Genomic DNA, 22,456 nt, shown 5'->3' with positions numbered 1-22,456 from the left:
ACCATTATTTCAGTGAGAAAAAAGAAACCTATATCAAGCTCTTTGTGAGAACATTAAGGTACATACAGTAACAGTAATTATTAGTTAAGTAATTTTAATTAACAAATAATGACCCATAGAATATTGCTCATGAATGTGTTGAATTTCAATTATGAGTTTTATTAATCAATATATAATCTAATGGTTAAAACTTATTAAGACGTAATAAATCTTTTTTTTTAATTAAAGTGTTATCACATAGTGATAAACTTATCGAACTCTTTACCATCCTGGATACTGGGTTTTTATACCAATATTGAACTATGGGTCCTTAATACAAGTCTCTACCAATTTACCAGCTAAGCTTTGTAACAGTCAAAAGTTACTAAACTGTCACTTGACAGTTCAACAAAAGCAATTCTATTTATGAAATTAAACAATTATTTAATTATTAAAATAGCAATTCGGTTCTCAGATAATGATCATGCATAGCCAACTGCATGCATGCCTGCACACATGCATAGCACAGTCTAATATATAGTTAAATGTTTTACCTGGTTTTTCATATAAGCAGATCTTTTAATACCTTTGTTGAAAAATCAACATTCATTCGTGCTCTAATCACTTACTATTTAAAATGGAAAGGCATATTATTATGACACCCCTTTGTTGAAAAGATCTTATAGCACCAGAACTTCCTCAAAGTGACTCTTGTCATTCAAGGTGTTCTATCCAGAATTTCTTTCTTTATACATTACAGCTTCTTTATACATTAGCAATCCATTTCTTTACATAAGTTTGATTTCCCATCAAATAGATTGACAGTTCTGTATTTGATATAACAGTAAGTCTTTATTCTGTATTTCAATTTAAACCAACCCACAAAAAGGAAAATGTATGTTCCTCAATCACAAATTCTCTAGGAGTTTGTTGATAGTAGGCTAGCTGATTCTGTTTCCAAAACCCCATCTTCTGTGAAACATAGAAAACAGCTTCTCTTTGCTTCCTATAAGTTTCTGGCATATCACTATCATTGATATACACAGTAAAGTTAATACATTCCATATTTTATGGATCTAATCATTCCACCCTCATCCTTCTTCCCCCTTTCCATCTGTCTATTATAGTGCTTGTACAATGTCTAGCACAGCATCCACATCACAAAAACTGGCATGAATTGGCATCTTTGTTGACAGTTTCAGCAACAAGGCCAAAGATTGAATCAGCAAGGAGACTGAACTACCTGCCCACCCTTAAGGATATAATTACACACATTCTATAGCTGTTCTGTGGATAAACAGGATTTCAAATCTCCATGGCTACTAATCTGGAACCTTTCATGAGCTCTAAATTCACTATACAAGACATATAAAGTTGTTGACAAAGGAGGATAGTAAAAAGATGAAAAAGAGAGGTTTGAAAGCAGGTGTGAAAGGACGGTCAAAAAAACTTAAGCAAAGGACAAGGAGAGACAAAGTACTGAAGTAATCTGCTGTGATAAGAAGTTTTTGTTTTCTGTTTCTGGAAGCATGGATAGCAATTACAGTTCAACTTCTATTCTGATTCAGAGTTTGGTTCAGCCACTTAAGAAAACAGGCTCTTTTAAAAAAAAGTTAAGATCCAGATTTCAGAAAAAAATAAGTCTGGATGTTCATACTCAAACTTCTGTTGCAGGCCCAACACTAGCTTAGTCCTCTGTAGTAATGGGACTAAAATCAAATCTACAATAAGGCACAATATACTGTGCTGGTGCAGGAACCATTTCCCTTTCATCCTGTTGAAGTGTTCAAGACAGACAATCCTAACTTGTTCTTTTACCTTAAATTATTAACATAACTGGTAGTTTCCCAAAGCACCTTTCAAAGCAAAGCTATATTTGTTCTGATGGTGCAATTATTAGTCAGCAATGAAGAATCTATAGGAAAACTATATGAAATATTTAAATTGGAATTAAAATGGAAAGAGTAGAAGAGGTATATATTTAGGCAGCTATTTCAATAATTTATTATAGTTGCAACGATGTAACTGAAAAGCTACAATTGCAAACCCAGAATTTGTATGATTTTCTAGTAAAAGTGTCTGTAATTAACTTTTATAACAACAAAACCAGGAAAACAAACTTAAAATGTTATTGTAACCCTTCTGCCCGTCAGAGTTGGCAGCAACAAGGGCCGGGTTCAATATCTAGGGGTTCCATTCCAACAACACAATGCAAACCGGCTCGAGCCCCCACCCAGTGACCTGGGACAAATATATACCACCCCCGCTGGGCGCCTCCAAGAGGCAATACTTCCCCTCTCGCAAGCACATAGTCTGAGTGTAGCAAAAGTCTTTTAATAAGAGAGAGAAACAATGTGGCATTATGTTGGGGAAACACCACCAACCGGATTCATAACACAACCCATGAGCAAAAACAACCCCACCCCAGGCAAATTGGGGCGTGCCCTTTTCCCTTTGGTTCTTGAGTCCAGCAACCCCAAAAGTCCAATGCCCCAAAAGTCTCTGTCCCTGGTCAGGGCAGCCCCAGAGTTCGAAAGTTTATCGGCGGAGCTTTACCTCCCAACCTGGGTGGAAATGGGACGGGGGTAAGAGGCACCTTACATGATCTGAAGCTGACCGCCCCATAGCTCCATAGCGGCGCTCCGCTCCGCTCCGCCAGCCGCCCCACAAAACTCCTTCGCGCAGCTGCACTCCGCTCCACCAGCCGCCCCACGAACTCCTTTGCTCAGCTGCGCTCCGCTCCGCCAGCCGCCCCACGAACTCCTTTGCTCAGCTGCGCTCCGCTCCGCCAGCCGCCCCACGAACTCCTTCACTCAGCTCCACGGCCCACAAGCAGCTCCTGCCATCCACACACTGCTCTGTGTCGAACTGCTTCACCAGCCGTCCCGCAAACTGCTCCACAATATATCTTCAGGCTCCCCCACTATTTAACACAACACTCAGTGATTTCAGCTCTTAGGTGAATTCAGCTTATAGTAGGGGAGCCCCAGTGCTGGTGCACTGTCAGCCCAAAGTGAGCTCAGCAGCCTATAACTAGACTTCTAATGAAATCAAAATTAGCTCTGATATTCCACAGTGGAGAGAGGAGGAAGTGCAATCAGCATGTAAGGCCCTCACCAAGGGGCCCATGCCACCAAGTATTAATACTTGTCCCCAGCCTCTCTCCATTCACACAGTTTTGGAACCCATGACCCTTGCCTAGCGAGTGCTACTTAGATGATGGTGAATCCCTCCATCGTAACAAAAGGCCACGTACAGTTCCAAGCACAGTTCCCATAATCAGGGTAATAACAATTTATTCTTCCTGCCCCAATAACAGAGACACTGGGGATCCCACAGCAGCCAAAGTGACCATTTGGGCAGCTATGGTCTCATTCTAGGCGTGGTGGGTGTGCCTATGCAAATGAGATCGGCCCCTGAAGTTCTTTTCCACAACTTGCCACACCTCACCACCAGATGTCAGGGTGGAGCTCATCCTGACACTGCTTACATTATTTTACACTTTTATACACTGGTTCTTAAAATGTCCGTGGGGATCACAGGAGTGAAATCAGATGGTCAACACAACATGCCAATGAAAACATGTTTTGTCTCAAGGAAATCCCGTTTATCCCAAAACTCAGGGTATGTCTACACTACGGAATTAGGTCGAATTTATAGAAGTCGTTTTTTTAGAAATCGGTTTTATATATTCGAGTGTGTGTGTCCCCACAGAAAATGCTCTAAGTGCATTAAGTGCATTAACTCGGCGGAGCGCTTCCACAGTACCAAGGCAAGCGTCGACTTCCGGAGCGTTGCACTGTGGGGAGCTATCCCACAGTTCCCGCAGTCTCCGCTGCCCATTGGAATTCTGGGTTGAGATCCCAATGCCCGATGGGGCTAAAACATTGTCACGGGTGGTTCTGGGTACATATCGTCAGGCCCCCGTTCCTTCCCTCCCTCCGTGAAAGCAAGGGCAGACAATCGTTTTGTGCCTTTTTTCCTGAGTTACCTGTGCAGACGCCATACCACGGCAAGCATGGAGACCGCTCAGGTAACCGTCACCGTATGTCTCCTGGGTGCTGGCAGATGCGGTACTGCATTGCTAGACAGTAGCAGCAACCCATTGTCTTCTGGCAGCAGACGGTGCAATACGACTGGTAGCCGTCATCGTCATGTCAGAGGTGCTCCTGGCCACGTCGGCCGGGAGCGCCTGGGCAGACATGGGCGCAGGGACTAAATTTGGAGTGACTTGACCAGGTCATTCTCTTTAGTCCTGCAGTCAGTCCTATTGAACCATCTTATGGTGAGCAGGCAGGCGATACGGATTGCTACCAGTCGTACTGTACCACCTTCTGCTGGGCAGGCAAGAGAGGAGGACGGCTAGCAGTTGTATTGTACCATCTTCTGCCGGACAGGCAAGAGATGAGGATGGCTAGCAGTCGTACTGTACCATCTTCTGCCGAGCAGCCATGAGATGTGGATGGCATGCAGTCCTTCTGCACCGTCTGCTGCCAGCCAAAGATGTAAAAGATAGATGGAGTGGATCAAAACAAGAAATAGACCAGATTTGTTTTGTACTCATTTGCTTCCCCCCCATCCCCTGTCTAGGGGACTCATTCCTTTAGGTCACACTGCAGTCACTCACAGAGAAGGTGCAGCGAGGTAAATCTAGCCATGTATCAATCAGAGGCCAGACTAACCTCCTTGTTCCAATAAGAACAATAACTTAGGTGCACCATTTCTTATTGGAACCCTCCGTGAAGTCCTGCCTGAAATACTCCTTGATGTAAAGCCACCCCCTTTGTTGATTTTAGCTCCCTGAAACCAACCCTGTAAGCCGTGTTGTCAGTTGCCCCTCCCTCCGTCAGAGCAACGGCAGACAATCGTTCCGTGCCTTTTTTTTGTGCAGACGCCATACCAAGGCAAGCATGGAGGCCGCTCAGCTCACTTTGGCAATTAGGAGCACATTAAACACCACACGCATTTTCCAGCAGTATATGCAGCACCGGAACCTGGCAGAGTGATACCGGGCGAGGAGGCGACGTCAGCGCGATCACGTGAGTGATCAGGACATGGACACAGATTTCTCTGAAAGCATGGGCCCTGCCAATGCATGCATCATGGTGCTAATGGGTCAGGTTCATGCTGTGGAACGCTGATTCTGGGCTCAGGAAACAAGCACAGACTGGTGGGACCGCATAGCGTTGCAGGTCTGGGACGATTCCCAGTGGCTGCGAAACTTTCGCATGCGTAAGGGCACTTTCATGGAACTTTGTGACTTGCTTTCCCCCGCCCTGAAGCGCATGAATACCAAGATGAGAGCAGCCCTCACAGCTGAGAAGCGAATGGCGATAGCCCTGTGGAAGCTTGCAACGCCAGACAGCTACCGGTCAGTTGGGAATCAATTTGGAGTGGGCAAATCTACTGTTGGGGCTGCTGTGATGCAAGTAGCCCACGCAATCAAAGATCTGCTGATATCAAGGGTAGTGACCCTGGGAAATGTGCAGGTCATAGTGGATGGCTTTGTTGCAATGGGATTCCCTAACTGTGGTGGGGCCATAGACGAAACCCATATCCCTATCTTGGCACCGGAGCACCAAGCCGGTGAGTACATAAACCGCAAGGGGTACTTTTCAATAGTGCTGCAAGCTCTGGTGGATCACAAGGGACATTTCACCAACATCAACTTGGGATGGCCGGGAAAGGTACATGACCTTTGATAGCTGCTTTCAACTTTTGATAGCTGCTTTCAACTACCTGAAAGGGGGTTCCAAAGAGGATGGCTCTAGACTGTTCTCAATGGTAGCAGATGACAGAACGAGGAGTAATGGTCTCAAGTTGCAGTGGGGGAGGTTTAGATTGGATATTAGGAAAAACTTTTTCACTAAGAGGGTGGTGAAACACTGGAATGCGTTACCTAGGGAGGTGGTAGAATCTCCTTCCTTAGAGGTTTTTAAGGTCAGGCTTGACAAAGCCCTGGCTGGGATGATTTAACTGGGAATTGGTCCTGCTTCGAGCAGGGGGTTGGACTAGATGACCTTCTGGGGTCCCTTCCAACCCTGATATTCTATGATTCTATGATTCTATGACGCTCGCATCTTCAGGAACTCTGGTCTGTTTCAAAAGCTGCAGGAAGGGACTTTATTCCCAGACCAGGAAATAACTGTTGGGGACGTTGAAACGCCTATATGTATCCTTGGGGACCCAGCCTACCCCTTAATGCCATGGCTCATGAAGCCGTACTCAGGCAGCCAGGACAGTAGTCAGGAGCTGTTCAACTACAGGCTGAGCAAGTGCAGAATGGTGGTAGAATGTGCATTTGAACATTTAAAGACGCGCTGGCGCAGTTTACTGACTCGCTTAGACCTCAGCGAAACCAATATTCCCACTGTTATTACTGCTTGCTGTGTGCTCCACAATATCTGTGAGAGTAAGGGGGAGACGTTTATGGCGGGGTGGGAGGTTGAGGCAAATCGCGTGGCTGCTGGTAACGCGCAGCCAGACACCAGGACGGTTAGAAGAGCACAGGAGGGCGCGGTCTGCATCAGAGAAGCTTTGAAAACCAGTTTCATGACTGGCCAGGCTACGGTGTGAAAGTTCTGTTTGTTTCTCCTTGATGAAACCCCCCGCCCCTTGGTTCACTCTATTTCCCTGTAAGCTAACCACCCGCCCCTCCTCCCTTCAATCATTGCTTGCAGAGGCAATAAAGTCATTGTTGCTTCACATTCATGCATTCTTTATTCATTCATCACACACATACGGGGATGACTACCAAGGTAGCCCAGGAGGGGTGGTGGAGGAAGGAAGGAAAATGCCACACAGCACTTTAAAAGTTTACAACTTTAAAATTTATTGAATGCCAGCCTTCTTTTTTTTGGGCAATCCTCTGTGGCGGAGTGGCTGGTTGGCCGGTGGCCCCCCCACTGCGTTCTTGGGCGTCTGGGTGTGGAGGCTATGGAACTTGGGGAGGAGGGCGGTTGGTTACAGAGGGGCTGCAGTGGCAGTCTGTTCTCCAGCTGCCTTTGCTGCAGCTCAACCATACACTGGAGCATACTGGTTTGGTCCTGCAGCAGCCTCAGCATTGAATCCTGCCTCCTCTCATCACGCTGCCACCACATTTGAGCTTCAGCCCTGTCTTCAGCCCGCCATTTACTCTCTTCAGCCCACCACGTCTCCTCCCGGTCATTTTGTGCTTTCCTGCACTCTGACATTATTTGCCTCCATGCATTTGTCTGTGCTCTGTCAGTGTGGGAGGACAGCATGAGCTCAGAGAACATTTCATCACCAGTTCGGTTTTTTTTCTTTCTAATCTTCACTAGCCTCTGAGAAGGAGAAGATCCTGTGATCATTGAAACACATGCAGCTGGTAGAGAAAAAAAAAGGGACAACGGTATTTAAAAAGACACATTTTATAAAACAGTGGCTACACTCTTTCAGGGTAAACCTTGCTGTTAACATTACATACATAGCACATGTGCTTTCATTACAAGGTCGCATTTTGCCTCCCCCCACCGCGTGGCTACCCCCTCAACCCTCCCCCCTCCCTGTGGCTAACAGCGGGGAACATTTCTGTTCAGCCACAGGCAAACAGCCCAGCAGGAACGGGCTCCTCTGAGTGTCCCCTGAAGAAAAGCACCCTATTTCAACCAGGTGACCATGAATGATATCTCACTCTCCTGAGGATAACACAGAGAGATAAAGAACGGATGTTGTTTGAACGCCAGCAAACATACACTGCAATGCTTTGTTGTACAATGATTCCCGAGTACGTGTTACTGGCCTGGAGTGGTAAGTGTCCTACCATTAAGGAGGCAATAAGGCTGCCCTCCCCAGAAACCTTTTGCAAAGGCTTTGGGAGTACATCCAGGAGAACCGCGAATGCCAGGGCAAAGTAATCCTTTCACATGCTTGCTTTTAAACCATGTATAGTATTTTAAAAGGTACACTCACCGGAGGTCCCTTCTCCGTCTGCCAGGTCCAGGAAGCAGCCATGGGTGGGTTCGGGGGGTACTGGCTCCAGGTCCAGGGTGAGAAACAGTTCCTGGCTGACGGGAAAACCGGTTTCTCCGCTTGCTTGCTGTGAGCTATCTACAACCTCATCATCATCTTCTTCGTCCCCAAAACCTGCTTCCGTGTTGCCTCCATCTCCATTGAAGGAGTCAAACAACACAGCCGGGGTAGTGGTGGCTGAACCCCCTCAAATGGCATGCAGCTCATCATAGAAGTGGCATGTTTGGGGCTCTGACCCGGAGCAGCTGTTCGCCTCTCTGGTTTTCTGGTAGGCTTGCCTCAGCTCCTTAAGTTTCACGTGGCACTGCTTCGGGTCCCTGTTATAGCCTCTGTCCTTCATGCCCTAGGAGATTTTGACAAAGGTTTTGGCATTTCGAAAACTGGAACGGAATTCTGATAGCACGGATTCCTCTCCCCATACAGCGATCAGGTCCTGTACCTCCCGTTCAGTCCATGCTGGAGCTCTTTTGCGATTCTGGGACTCCATCATGGTTACCTCTGTTGATGAGCTCTGCGTGGTCACCTGCAGCTTGCCACGCTGGCCAAACAAGAAATGAGATTCAAAAGTTCGCGGTTCTTTTCCTGTCTACCTGGCCAGTGCATCTGAGTTGAGAGTGCTGTCCAGAGCGGTCACAATGGAGCACTCTGGGATAGCTCCCGGAGGCCAATACCGTTGAATTGTGTCCACAATACCTCAAATTCGACCTGGCAAGGCCGATTTAAGCGCTAATCCACTTGTCAGGGGTGGAGTAAGGAAATCAATTTTAAGAGCCCTTTAAGTCGAAATAAAAAGGCTTTATCGTGTGGACGGGTGCAGGTTTACATTGATTTAACACTGCTAAGTTCAACCTGAAGTCCTAGTGTAGACCAGGGCTCAGAAATAACCTGACTTGAAAATCTTTCATCAGACACCTGCAGCTCAGGAGGCAAGAGCGGCCAAGGTGGCTTTAAGCCCTGCTTCCAATGTGTAGGTGTGACACCCAGAATCAGAATCTCTGCATCATTATGCATTGTGGCTTCACTCCCAACACACCAGTCCCATCCCCACCCCTGCACCCAGTGTACCCTTTACACCTGACTTGCGAGCTGGTCCTTGGAAGACAACCTCTTCAGTTCCTGCATTGGAAAATTCCCCTTTGGCTGGATCCATGGCTTTTAGAGCCCCTTTTCACCACTCCAGCCCTTTTACCTGGAATAAAGAACAAGGGTAAATATCTCACCTTTATGACCTGGTAGTTACACATATAGGGCTAAATATCTGCCCCTGGTACAATCCATTGGTACAAACCACTGCAAAGCCACCTTAACCAGCTTCCTCCTGGCATGGGGGAATCCCCAAGCTCTGTAGAGCTTGTGTAGCTGTCCACTTTCTGGTTGCCAGAGAATGGGGAGTGGCAAAAGACGTGTACATTTGGTATGGCTGCACAAATCCAGCTATGTCCTTCCCAAGAGCTGGTCACATAATCTCACCCAGAATTTTTTTTTTCTCTAAATGGCTACTTAGAAATATTTAAGCATACAATTATCTTTACCTATTTTTAAAAGAAAAATTAAATGGAATATAGTGTGGCTTTTATTTGTTCGTGTAAGGATAGATACAACTCTTAAGGAGTTTAAGAATATCATACAGATGTAGGGAAAGCAATTCAATAGACAGTCACTACTTGCAATTAATAATACCCAAACATGGACAAACAACCCATGAAAAGATGTATGAGGAAGAAATAGGAGGTCTCTGAGTTTCTAATTGCTAATATAGGTCCCAACTCTGCTACCACATATGCAAATAGGTGTTCTCTAGAGCTCCTTCCAGGATAGGGCCCTCACAGATAAAGCGCCTATTAGAGGAATAAAGATTAATGGCAACAGGTGATGTGCAGAGAGGTGGTCTTATTCACATCAGTGGGGAAGCTGATCACCCAGGTAGTGCTGCAGAAATCAATAGGATTTATAGGGAGAGTAATTCTTCACCACTGTGAGAAAGGCGATGGGTAGGCATAATCTGGCCCTAATAATGGAAGAATGGCGTGTTTGATGTGAGGTATAATTAAGACCTCAAAGAACTATGCAAGTGTTATGTATTAAAAGGTCCTGTGGTCTCTCTTTATTCTTCTTTTCCAGGATCAGGTTCTGATCTCACTTACACTGAAGTGAATCTGGAGTAACTACCGTAATCAGTGGAATTACTCTGAATTAATGCCTGTGCAACTGAGCTCAGAATCTCACCCCAAAGAGTCTATCTTCATTTAGCACTTAATCTGATTCACACTGAAGTCAATGGCCTTTCAATGGAGCTATGCCAGTTTACACTAGCCACATGAGTCTTTCCGTTATCTTCAATGGGAGCTGAATTTAAGCCCTTAAACCTTTTCAAAATGGTATGATTTCTCTCCTAATTCTCTTCTTCCCATTGTTCGGAAATAGATTGACAATTCTCATGAGGCCTTTCTGGGATTCAAAAGAAATAGTCCTAAATAAATAACCATCCTTTCTTCAAAATATTTATTAAGATTAAATTCATGCAAACAACCCCGGAACAAAAGAATTTTCAGAGATGCAAGTCATCAAGATCCCAGGCTATTTCTCAATGCAGTGTTTGTCTACGAAAGGAGGTACTTACCTTCTGTTTGAGCTGGTGCACTCAGTACCTCACAAACTACCTGTCTTTTTCTTTCTGAGACTGAAAAACCACCGGCTTTTTATCAAACAACTTTACAATCCTTTGTGACCCTAACCCAGAATCGTTCATGTTCTTTCAGCCTCACACAACATCTCTCCCACACCAATTCTGTAACTTAATAACTTGCTTTCTCTCATTCATTATTCCATATATGGCCAAGCTAGGCATTGGTATTAAATGCGTACACATTTTACATTGTCACATTAGAAAACTATAATCTATACATTCTCACAGAAAATTTAACGAGTTGTACATTCCCAAATTCTCTATATATTCAGTATATAGGCTGGGCAACTACTAGACTAAGCAGTTTTTCTCACCCCACTGGATATTGCAGTCCTTAATATAAAGATTTGTCTCTTAAATCTGGGCCAGTCTTCAGGAGGCTTCAGTCTTCTTCGCGATATCTTTGTTGCTTGCAGCGTAGGTGGGGGCAGGAGAAAGGCCCAGCTTGTGGTCACTTTGTTCTGTTTTACAGCCTCAGTCCCATGTGCTTGAGCATGGGGAGCACAAGTCCAGGCATGTCTGGGGGCATTGCTGAGTCTCCAGGCAAGGTTGAGCAATTCTGCTGGTGTGACTTCATGCAGGTGAGTCATTGCACTGTAGCTCCCTTGCTGGACAATGGCTGGTGATGTCTGTTCAACAGCACCCCCCCGGGTGTTGGTTACCTCCCTTGTCATTGTCTCTGTATAGCTAGTATGTGGGTGCCTCCCAAACCCACAGCATATTTCAGTGAAAACTATACAACACAATTCTTATAATTTCAGATGCACTGATGATACGCATATTTAGATAGAACAATGTCTTTCAGCAGATCATAACCTTTCCCCTGATACCTTACAAAGCATGCTCTATATGCAAATCATGATTATATAAAAATGAGGAATATGGGGGTTACAGGGCCCTCCCCCAAGGTACAGAATATCATAATGGTATTATTCAAGAATAATTTCACCAAATTATCACAAGTAAGTGATACTAGCAGATTCTACTTTTGCTTCATATACTTTTAGATTTGCATTTGCGCTAAGAAGTGGCCTTAGCAATATTTATATTCTTTACACTGTACAAAGTAAAAGATGAAATAAGAATAAAACAAATAAAGACTAGAACAGGGTCACCTATTAGTGCAAATGCAAAACTAAAAATATTTCTGAAGCATTCCTGAAAACAAAAAATTCCTATCTACACTTACTGACGAAAAGCCAGGCCACAATTTTTAAAAATGGCTAGTGATTTTGCGTGGCCAATTTGTGAAACCTGAAAGGAGCCTGATTTTTAGAAAGTGCTAAGACTCATCCTCTGAAAATGACTCCCTATAGGCAGGAGTGCTGGAACAGTTTGTATAGTGGGGGTGCTCAGAGCCATTGAACCAAACTGTAAACCCTGTATACGATGGAAATCACAGCGAGCCAGGGGATGCGGCCGCACCCTCAGCACTACTAGTTCTTGCACCTATGCCTATAGGAGTCTCAAAGCTGAGCACCCAAAAATTTTGACATCCCAAACCTCTAGTCGCTTTTGAAAATCTTGACCATAGACTGTAAATTATTCTTAGATAAGGCCACAAAGGATGAGAAAGTGAGAGAACAGAAAGATGTGCCGTTCCCTGATGACGTTCTCACTCTCCTTCTCATAGTTTGCAAAACTCTTTGTGGACCTGATTATTCAGCTAAACTAACATTGCTGAACAAGCAACTTAGTTAGAAAGTCGTTATTTTCTATATCCTTTTAATTAGGTATTAGAGATATGATTTTTGTTTTCTTGTTGGGAGTCACTACAATAAAGATTGGAGCAGTTCTTATTCGCTCCTGGCCAAATGTATATTTAACTTGGATTTCTAGATAGTTCTTCTAATAGCTCCATTTTCTACTCTTGAATATATGTTTTTTCTATTTTTTCAGTTCACAATTTTTTCAGGGATATTCTTAGATAATGGTACTGTTACCATTTGATCCAAACACTTAGTCAAAATATGGAATCTTGCAGATCATTTCCCTTAGGAGAAGAAATTGATGATGGAATCAGGTATTTCTTTGATGCAATCTTGTTTATTTATAAATAAAGTATATAAAGTCCTGTTTCCCTGAGAAGAATAGGAAGCAAACAGCAGGAGATAGTTTCTTTACTCACAGTTCCAAGTCTCTTTCTAGCCAGCACTCTACCAAAAGTTCTCTTTCTCTCAGTTGCTTTCTTAGGATCATGGTACAAGTGTTTCTCTGGCTGTCCCTTGGCTTCCTTGCTAACTTCTTTGTGAGTTTTTCTCTTACACACAGACACACAGTTGCAATCAAATCAAAGCTCCACCCTTGTGTTTGTTATTAGACCCTCAGGGAATCCCTAAGATTGCATGGTCTAGCCACTGCTCAGACTTGCACGTGGTCTCATCCTTGGGCAGTGATTTTTCCATTGTTTCAGCTATCACTGAAAAGGAGTATTTGATTGGTCCCTCATTTAGTCCATATGGAGGGTAGCTATCATGCCCAATGGCTTCATCAGGGTGGTGTGATTGTGAACACCCTGCATAACAACACTCAGCTCTGCCCATTGTCTCTGTAGAGTCCAAAATGGTGACAGACTGTATGACGCAGCCCAAATAGAAAAGAAATAATTTACAAATGATACGAGCTTAACTATTTACGTAATTATATGATATTTTTCTGTCACAACATTTTCACATCATCAATCCAAACTGGTTTTATTCCCATCCAAGTCTCCTAGCAATTCTTCTTTCCCTTCCCAGTTTCCTTTCAAGGCCTCTTTTAATGACCCCCGCAAGTAATGTCTATTGTTTCTGTGAAACCTACTGGCTATGACAGATGTTACCCATTTTGTTCTAATGGAGAAATCATCTCCGTTATAGGAATACCCTGCCATCAGTCTGCACACAGAATTTACATTGATATTATGGGAAGTTCCATGTGCTTAGTAAAGGCATCATTATTTATTAAGCACTAGCAATGTGCTACAAGATATTACTCCAGGGGAAATTCTACACCACTGCACATGTGCAGAATTCATGTCTGGCGAAGACTTTTTTTCCCACAGAAAATATATTCTGCCCAAGAAGTGCTGCTGTTCTGCCTTTCACCCACCAGAGGCCACTGTGGTGCCAGAACAGCCAGCAGCCTGCTACATTCATCACAGCACCCTGCCCACAGAGCCAGGTTAGGACAGATGAACATGGGGCTCCTGAGGGGGGTCACAGACTGGGGTTCAGAAGGGCTAGTTGGGGGGACAGACTGCAGTGCGGGCTCAGGAGCTAGTGGGGTGACAGCACTGAGCCAAGGGCTGAATGGGAGGGGTGCTGCAGAGCCATATGAGGATGGGGGACAGGGGGTGCAGGGCCACATGGGGACAGGGGCAGATGTACCTGACTGAAAGGGAGAGGCTTAAGGTCAGCCAGGGTCTGCATGGGGGAAGCTCCCAAATCCCTAACAATCCCTCTCCTTCTCTTTCCCTTCACCCAAAAAAACCTGTTCCATACTTCTCCCACTTTCACCCAGCAACCCTCCAAGTTAAATCACAGGCTCCTTCCTTCTCCCTTAGCTCCTCCATTACCCCTGACTCCTACCAAGATTTTTCACTGCTTCTGAGAAGTGTGGGAAATATGTTTCTGTATTGTAGTTTAAATGAATTACTCAAAGTTCCATATTAATATGCCTAGTAAGGAATCTGTTTGTCAAAAATCATTACCTGAATCTTTTTTGTTGTTGTTGTTGTTGTCTGTATTGTTACAAACATACTTGCTGACAGGTATTTTGAAATTACCAAAATAATTTAAACTGGCCTGATTATATTGTGGTATTTTGACAAATAAAATATGCAGAATTTAAAATGTTGTGTGCAGAATTTTTAATTTTTTGGTGCAGAATTCTCCCAGGAGTCAGATATGGACACAGATAATTAAAAGTGATATTTTAGATATAGTCTATGTGTCATCATTGATTTCAGTTTTTGGTTTATTTTCTTTCATCCTCTAGGACTTTGCTGTTTCTATTATATTTAACATGGGAAACTGTCATTCCTTGCTAGAGCACTAGGTTGTGTGTAACTGTGTACTAAAGAAATTGCTGGAGAAGCGAGAGGTAGAAATGTGTGCACTAGAAAGGTCTTATAGTGGATGTATTGCAGTAAAACAGCACTGGAGCTATCTTAATTTTGCTAACCTGATTGATCAGACCCAATATTTTCAGTATGTCATGCATCTCTACAACCCTCCACCTCTGAGATTATTTATTATTGCCACCAGATCACTAAATTCTTCCAAGATATGTGAAAACTAAGTTTCATTTTATTTTATTAATCTCTTACCATTTATTATCTACTTTACCTTTGTTAGGGTATTTTCTTTTCTTTATAAAACTTATCTGTCTGTACAATTATTGAATCATTTCCAATCTTTTGTCTTTGGCCCCCTAGCCAGACACAAACTTGACTATGGTAAAGATGGAAGAAACTTCAAAGTGTGTCTTGTCTTGAAACTAATCTCCTGATGCACAAAGCTCATGTACAGTCTGATCACGTTGCTTCTGTTTCAACCAGGTCTACTTTTTCTCCTCCCATTGCTAATGAGAAACACAGACCTGAAGTCTTATTTTGTACTATTGATCACATTTTGAACCACAAATCACTTGTTGTGCACAATCCTTCAACTGCCTCCTGTGAGGAATTCGGCAAGAACAGAATGAATTTCTAATCAGCTACTCCTGTTCAGCACTGCTTCTGGAAATTATAATACCAGTGCAAGTTTGACAGTTTTTCTTTGTCCCATGCTGAGCTCATAGGTTATGTCTACACTACAAAGTTAAGTTGACTTTATGTAAATCAACATTAAGCCTCCAATTTAAGCAAATCAATCTTCCGTGTCCACACTATGCTCACTGTGTTGGTGGAGTGCATCCTTACTAGCAGGGCTTGCATCGACGCACAGAGCACTGCACTGTGGGTAGCTATCCCACAGTGTACACAGCCAAGTAGAATTTTGGATTGGGTTTTCAATGCCTTATGGGACCAAAATATTGGCATGGGTGGTTATGGGAACATGGCGTTAGTCTCCCATGATGCACTTACCTACCTACTTCCCTGAAATCAATAACAAACAAACCAAGTCTTTTTTTTAAAAAAAAGGAGTACTTGTGGCACCTTCGAGGCTAACAAATTTATTTGAGCATAAGCTTTCGTGAGCTGCAGCATACTTCATCGGATGCATTCAGTGGAAAATACAGCGCGGAGATTTATACACATAGAGAACATGAAACAGTGGGTGTTACCATACACACTGTAAGGAGAGTGATCACTTAAAGTGAGCTATTACCAGCAGGAGAGCGGGGAGGGGGCGGGGGAAACCTTTTGTAGTGATAATCAAGGTGGGCCATTTCCAGTAGGGGACACCATCATAGGGCCTAATCACATCAGCCATTTACATTGGTCAAACTGAACAGTCTCTACGTAAAAGAATAAATGGACACAAATCAGACGTCAAGAATTATAACATTCAAAAACCAGTCGGAGAACACTTCAGTCTCTTTGGTCACTCGATTACAGACCTAAAAGTGGCAATTCTTTAACAAAAAAACTTCAGAAACAGACTCGAACCAGAGACTGCTGAATTGGAATTAATTTGCAAACTGGATACAATTAACTTAGACTTGAATAGAGACTGGGAGTGGATGGATCATTACACAAAGTAAAACTATTTCCCCATGTTTATTCCCCCCACACACACACACACTGTTCCTCAGACATTCTTGTCAACTGCTGGAAATGGCCCACCTTGATTATCACTACAAAAGGTTCCCCCCACCCTCACTCTCTTGCTGGTAATAGCTCACCTTAAGTGATCACTCTCCTTACAGTGTGTATGGTAACACCCATTGTTTCATGTTCTCTATGTACATAAATCTCCCCACTGTATTTTCCACTGAATGCATCCGATGAAGTGAGCTGCAGCTCACGAAAGCTTATGCTCAAATAAATTTGTTAGTCTCGAAGGTGCCACAAGTCCTCCTTTTCTTTTTGCGAATACAGACTAACACGGCTGCTACTCTGAAACCAGTCATTATGCAAGGCACTGAATTTAGCCGTATGGAGTGGAAATCTATCAACTTCATGAAAAAACTCGTACAGATACAGACAGACATTATCTTCCTTTCCAAATGCAAACAGATGGACATCAAAAGGACTGAAGGTAAAAAATCCATTACAATCTACAAACCACACAGACTATGCTGACAGCTTGTGCCACATGCTCTCAAAGAAACTGCAGAACCACGTGATCAAGATCCTCTACAGCAAACAGGGAAAGATTAAGAATGAGCTCTCAAAACTGGATACTCTCATAAAAAACCAACCTTCCACACAAACTTCCTCGTGGCTGAACTTTACAAAAACTAGACAAGCCATTTACAACGCACACTTTGCTTCTCTACAAAAGAAAAAGGACACTAAACTATCTAAACTACTGCATGCCACAAGGGGCCACAACAATGGTTCCCTTAACCCATCCAGCAATATTGATAATCTATCCAACTATACTCTTAGCCCAGCAGAAGAATCTGTCCTATCTCGGGGCCTCTCCTTCTGCCCCTCCACCCCCACGAACATGATATAGTTCTGTGGTGACCTAGAATCCTATTTTTGACGTCTCCAACTCAAGGAATATTTCCAACACACCTCTGAACAACATACTAACCCACAGAGACCTTCCTATCAAGACTACAAAAAGAAGGATTCTGGGTGGACTCCTCCTGAAGGTCGAAACAACAGACTGGACTTCTACATAGAATGCTTCCACCGACGTGCATGGGCTGAAATTGTGGAAAAGCAGCATCACTTGCCCCATAACCTCAGCCGTGCAGAACACAATGCCATCCACAGCCTCAGAAACAACTCTGACATCATAATCAAAAAGGCTGACAAAGGAGGTGCTGTTGTTATCATGAATAGGTTGGAATATGAACAAGAGGCTGCTAGGCAGCTCTCCAACACCACTTTCTACAAGCCATTACCCTCTGATCCCACTGAGGGTTACCAAAAGAAACTACAACATTTGCTCAATAAGCTCCCTGAAAAAAGCACAAGAACAAATCCGCACAGACACACCCCTGGAGCCCCGACCTGGGGTATTCTATCTGCTACCCAAGATCCATAAACCTGGAAATCCTGGATGCCCCATCATCTCAGGCATTGGTACCCTCACAGCAGCATTGTCTGGCTACGTAGACTCCCTCCTCAGGCCCTACGCTACCAGCACTCCCAGCTATCTTCGAGACACCACTGACTTCCTTAGGAAACTATAATTCATCGGTGATCTTCCTGAAAACACCACTGGCCACTATGGATGTAGAAGCCCTCTACACCAACATTCCACACAAAGATGGACTACAAGCCATCAGGAACAGAATCCCCGATAATGTCACGGCAAACCTGGTGGCTGAACTTTGTGACTTTGTCCTCACCCACAACTATTTCATATTTGGGGACAATGTATTACTTCAAATCGGCGGCACTGCTATGGGTACCCGCATGGCCCCACAGTATGCCAACATTTTTATGGCTGACTTAGAACAACGCTTCCTCAGCGCTCGTCCCCTAATGCCCCTACTCTACTTGCGCTACATTGATGACATCTTCATCATCTGGACCCATGGAAAAGAAGCCCTTGAGGAATTCCACCATGATTTCAACAAGTTCCATCCCACCATCAACCTCAGCCTGGACCAGTCTACACAAGAGATCCACTTCCTGGACATTACGGTGCTAATAAGCGATGGTCACATAAACACCACCCCATACTGGAAACCTACTGACCGCTATTCCTACCTACATGCCTCCAGCTTTCACCCAGACCACACCACACGATCCATTGTTGACAGCCAAGCTCTACGATACAACTGCATTTGCTCCAACCCCTCAGACAGAGACAAACACCTACAAGATCTCTATCAAGTGTTCTTACAACTACAGTACCCACCTGCTGAAGTGAAGAAACAGATTGGCAGAGCCAGAAGAGTACCCAGAAGTCACCTAGTACAGGATAGGCCCAACAAAGAAAATAACAGAACGCCACTAGCCATCACCTTCAGCCCCCAACTAAAACCTCTCCAACGCATCATCAAGGATCTACAACCTATCCTGAAGGACGACCCATCACACTCACAGCTCTTGGGAGACAGGCCAGTCCTTGCTTACAGACAGCCCCCCGACCTGAAGCAAATACTCACCAGCAACCACACACCACACAACAGAACCACTAACCCAGGAACCTATCCTTGCAACAAAGCCCGTTGCCAACTGTGTCCACATATCTATTCAGGGGACACCATCATAGGGCCTAATCACATCAGCCACACTATCAGAGGCTCGTTCACCTGCACATTTACCAATGTGATATATGCCATCATGTGCCAGCAATGCCCCTCTGCCATGTACATTGGTCAAACTGGACGTCTCTACGTAAAAGAATAAATAGACACAAATCAGACGTCAAGAATTATAACATTCAAAAACCAGTTGGAGAACACTTCAATCTCTTTGGTCACTCGATACAGACCTAAAAGTTGCAATTCTTCAACAAAAAAACTTCAAAAACAGACTCCAACAAGAGACTGCTGAATTGGAATTAATTTGCAAACTGGATACAGTTAATTTAGGCTTGAATAGAGACTGGGAGTAGATGGGTCATTACACAAAGTAAAACTATTTCCCCATGTTTATCCCCCCACACCCCTCTGTTCCTCAGACGTTCTTGTCAACTGCTGGAAATGGCCCACCTTGATTATCACTACAAAAGGTTTCCGCCGCCCCCTCCCCCCCACTCTCCTGCTGGTAATAGCTCACCTAAGTGATCACTCTCCTTACAGTGTGTATGCTAACACCCATTGTTTCATGTTCTCTATGTATATAAATCTCCCCACTGTATTTTCCACTGAATGCATCCGATGAAGTGAGCTGTAGCCCACGAAAGCTTATGCTCAAATAAATTTGTTAGTTTCTAAGGTGCCACAAGTCCTCCTTTTCTTTTTGCGAATACAGACTAGCACGGCTGCTACTCTGAAACAAGTATTTTTTCCCCTTTTTTTGTAAGCCTGGGTTACCTGCGTGGACACCATAGTACAATAAGCATGGACCCCGCTCAGCTGTACAATGCTGTGAGCATTAAAAACACCTTGTGCCTTATCATGCAGTATTTACACAGTCGATACAGGGGCCGCTGCGCAGAACAATGTGATGCCACACAAGCAGCCCTGCTGGAAGCCACAGAGCAGAGCAATTTGCAGTTGCTGGCAACAGTCATAAGAACATAAGAATGGCCATACTGGGTCAGACCAAAGGTCCATCCAGCCCAGTATCCTGTCTACTGACAGTGGCCAATGCCAGGTGCCCCAGAGGGAATGAACAGAACAGGTAATGAACTAGTGATCTCTCTCCTGCCATCCATCTCCACACTCTGACAGAGGCTAGGGACACCATTCTTTACCCATCCTGGCTAATAGCCATTAATGGACTTAACCTCCATGAATGTATCCAGTTATCTTTTAAACCCTGTCATAATCCTAGCCTTCACAACCGCCTCAGGCAAGGAGTTCCACAGGTTGACTGTGCACTGAGTGAAGAACTTCCTTTTATTTGTTTTAAACCTGCTACCCATTAACTTCATTTGGTGGCCCCTAGTTCTTATATTATGGGAAAAAGTAAATAACTTTTCCTTATTCACTTTTTCCACACAACTCATGATTTTATATACCTCTTTCATATCCCCCCTTAGTCTCCTCTTTTCCAAGCTGAAAAGACCTAGCTTCTTTAATCTCTTCTCATATGGGACCCATTCCAAACCCCTAATCATTTTAGTTGCCCTTCTCTGAACCTTTTCTAATGCCAGTATATCTTTTTGGAGATGAGGAGGCCACATCTATACACAGTATTCAAGATGTGGGTGTACCATGGATTTATATGAGGGCAATAAGATATTCTCTGTCTTATTCTCTATCCCTTTTTTAATGATTCCTAACATCCCGTTTGCTTTTTTGACTGCCGCTGCACACTGCATGGACATCTTTAGAGAACTATTCATGACGACTCCAAGATCTTTCTCCTGATTAGTTGTAGCTAAATTAGCCCCCATCATATTGTATGTACAGTTGGCGTTATTTTTTCCAGTGTGCGTTACTTTACATTTATCCACATTACATTTCATTTGCCATTTTGTTGCCCAATCACTTAGTTTTTGTGGACTTTTTGAAGTTCTTCACAGTCTGCTTTGGTCTTAACTATCTTGAGCAGTTTAGTATTGTCTGCAAACTTTGCCACCTCACTGTTTACCCCTTTCTCCAGATCATTTATGAATAAGTTGAATAGGATTGGTCCTAGGACTGACCCTTGGAGAACACCACTAGTTACCCCTCTCCATTCTGAAAATTTAGTATTTATTCCTACCCTTTGTTGCCTGTCTTTTAACCAGTTCTCAGTCCATGAAAGTTCCCTCTTATCCCATGACAGCTTAATTTACATAAGAGCCTTTGGTGAGGGACCTTGTCAAAGGCTTCCTGGAAATCTAAGTACACTATGTCCACTGGATCCCCCTTGTCCACATGTTTGTTGACCCTTTCAAAGAACTCTAATAGATTTGTAAAACATGATCTCCCTTTACAGAAACCATGTTGACTTTTGTGCAACAATTTATGTTCTTCTATGTGTCTGATAATTTTATTCTTTAATATTTGTTTCAACTAATTTGCCTGGCACTGACATTAGACTTACCAGTCTGTAATTGCCAGGATCACCTTTAGAGCCCTTCTTAAATATTGGTGTTACATTAGCTATCTTCCAGTCATTGGGTACAGTAGCTGATTTAAAGGACAGGTTAGAAACCATAGTTAATAGTTCTGCAATTTCACATTTGAGTTCCTCAGAACTCTTGGGTGAATGCCATCTGGTCCCGGTGACTTGTTACTGTTAAGTTTCTCAATTAATTCCAAAACCTCCTCTAGTGACACTTCAATCTGTGACAATTCCTCAGATTTGTCACCTACAAAGGATGGCCCAGGTTTGGGAATCTCCCTAACATCCTCAGCCGTGAAGACTGAAGCAAAGAATTCATTTAGTTTCTCTGCAATGACTTTATCATCTTTAAGTGCTCATTTTGTATCTCGATCGTCCAGGGGCCCCACTGGTTGTTTAGCAGGCTTCCTGCTTCTGATATACTTAAAAAACATTTTGTTATTACGTTTTGAGTTTTTGGCTAGCTGTTCTTCAAACTCCTTTTTGGCTTTTCTTATTACATTTTTACATTTAATTTGGCAGTGTTTATGCTCCTTTCTATTTACCTCACTAGGATTTGACTTCTCCTTTTTAAAAGATGCCTTTTTGTCTCTCACTGCTTCTTTTACATGGTTGTTAAGCCACAGTGGCTCTTTTTTAGTTTTTTTACTGTGTTTTTTTTAATTTGGGGTATACATTTAAGTTGAGCCTCTATTATGGTGTCTTTGAAAAGTGTCCATGCAGTTTGCAGTCTACTCACTGTACCTTTTAATTTCTGTTTAAATAACCTCCTCATTTTTACATAGTTCCCCTTTCTGAAATTAAATGCCACAGTGTTGGGCTGTTGAGGTGTTCTTCCCACCACAGGAATGTTAAATGTTAAATTATGTTAAATTATATTATGGTCACTATTTCCAAGCAGTCCTGTTATAGTTACCTCTTGGACCAGATCCTGCGCTTCACTCAGGACTAGATCGAGAGTTGCCTCTCCCCTTGTTGGTTCCTGTACCAGCTGCTCCAAGAAGCAGTCATTTAAAGTATCA

The 22,456-nt window shown here is 43.5% G+C and overlaps 1 long non-coding RNA gene across 2 annotated transcripts in view; it reads right to left on the bottom strand.

The window, feature by feature from the left end:
- Nucleotides 1-9,051: 9,051 nt before the first annotated feature.
- LOC140908145 (uncharacterized) overlaps nt 9,052-22,456 on the bottom strand; it is a 33,876-nt gene continuing 20,471 nt past the window's right edge. For both annotated transcript variants that reach the window (XR_012157778.1, XR_012157779.1), the window contains exon 3: nt 9,052-9,160. This is a non-coding gene — a long non-coding RNA (uncharacterized LOC140908145). The remainder of the gene's footprint in view (nt 9,161-22,456) is intronic.

The sequence above is a fragment of the Lepidochelys kempii genome, chromosome 3 (assembly GCF_965140285.1).
Source record: "Lepidochelys kempii isolate rLepKem1 chromosome 3, rLepKem1.hap1, whole genome shotgun sequence".
NCBI classification, from domain to species: domain Eukaryota; kingdom Metazoa; phylum Chordata; order Testudines; family Cheloniidae; genus Lepidochelys; species Lepidochelys kempii.
This window is presented reverse-complemented; position numbering and strand designations above follow the sequence as displayed.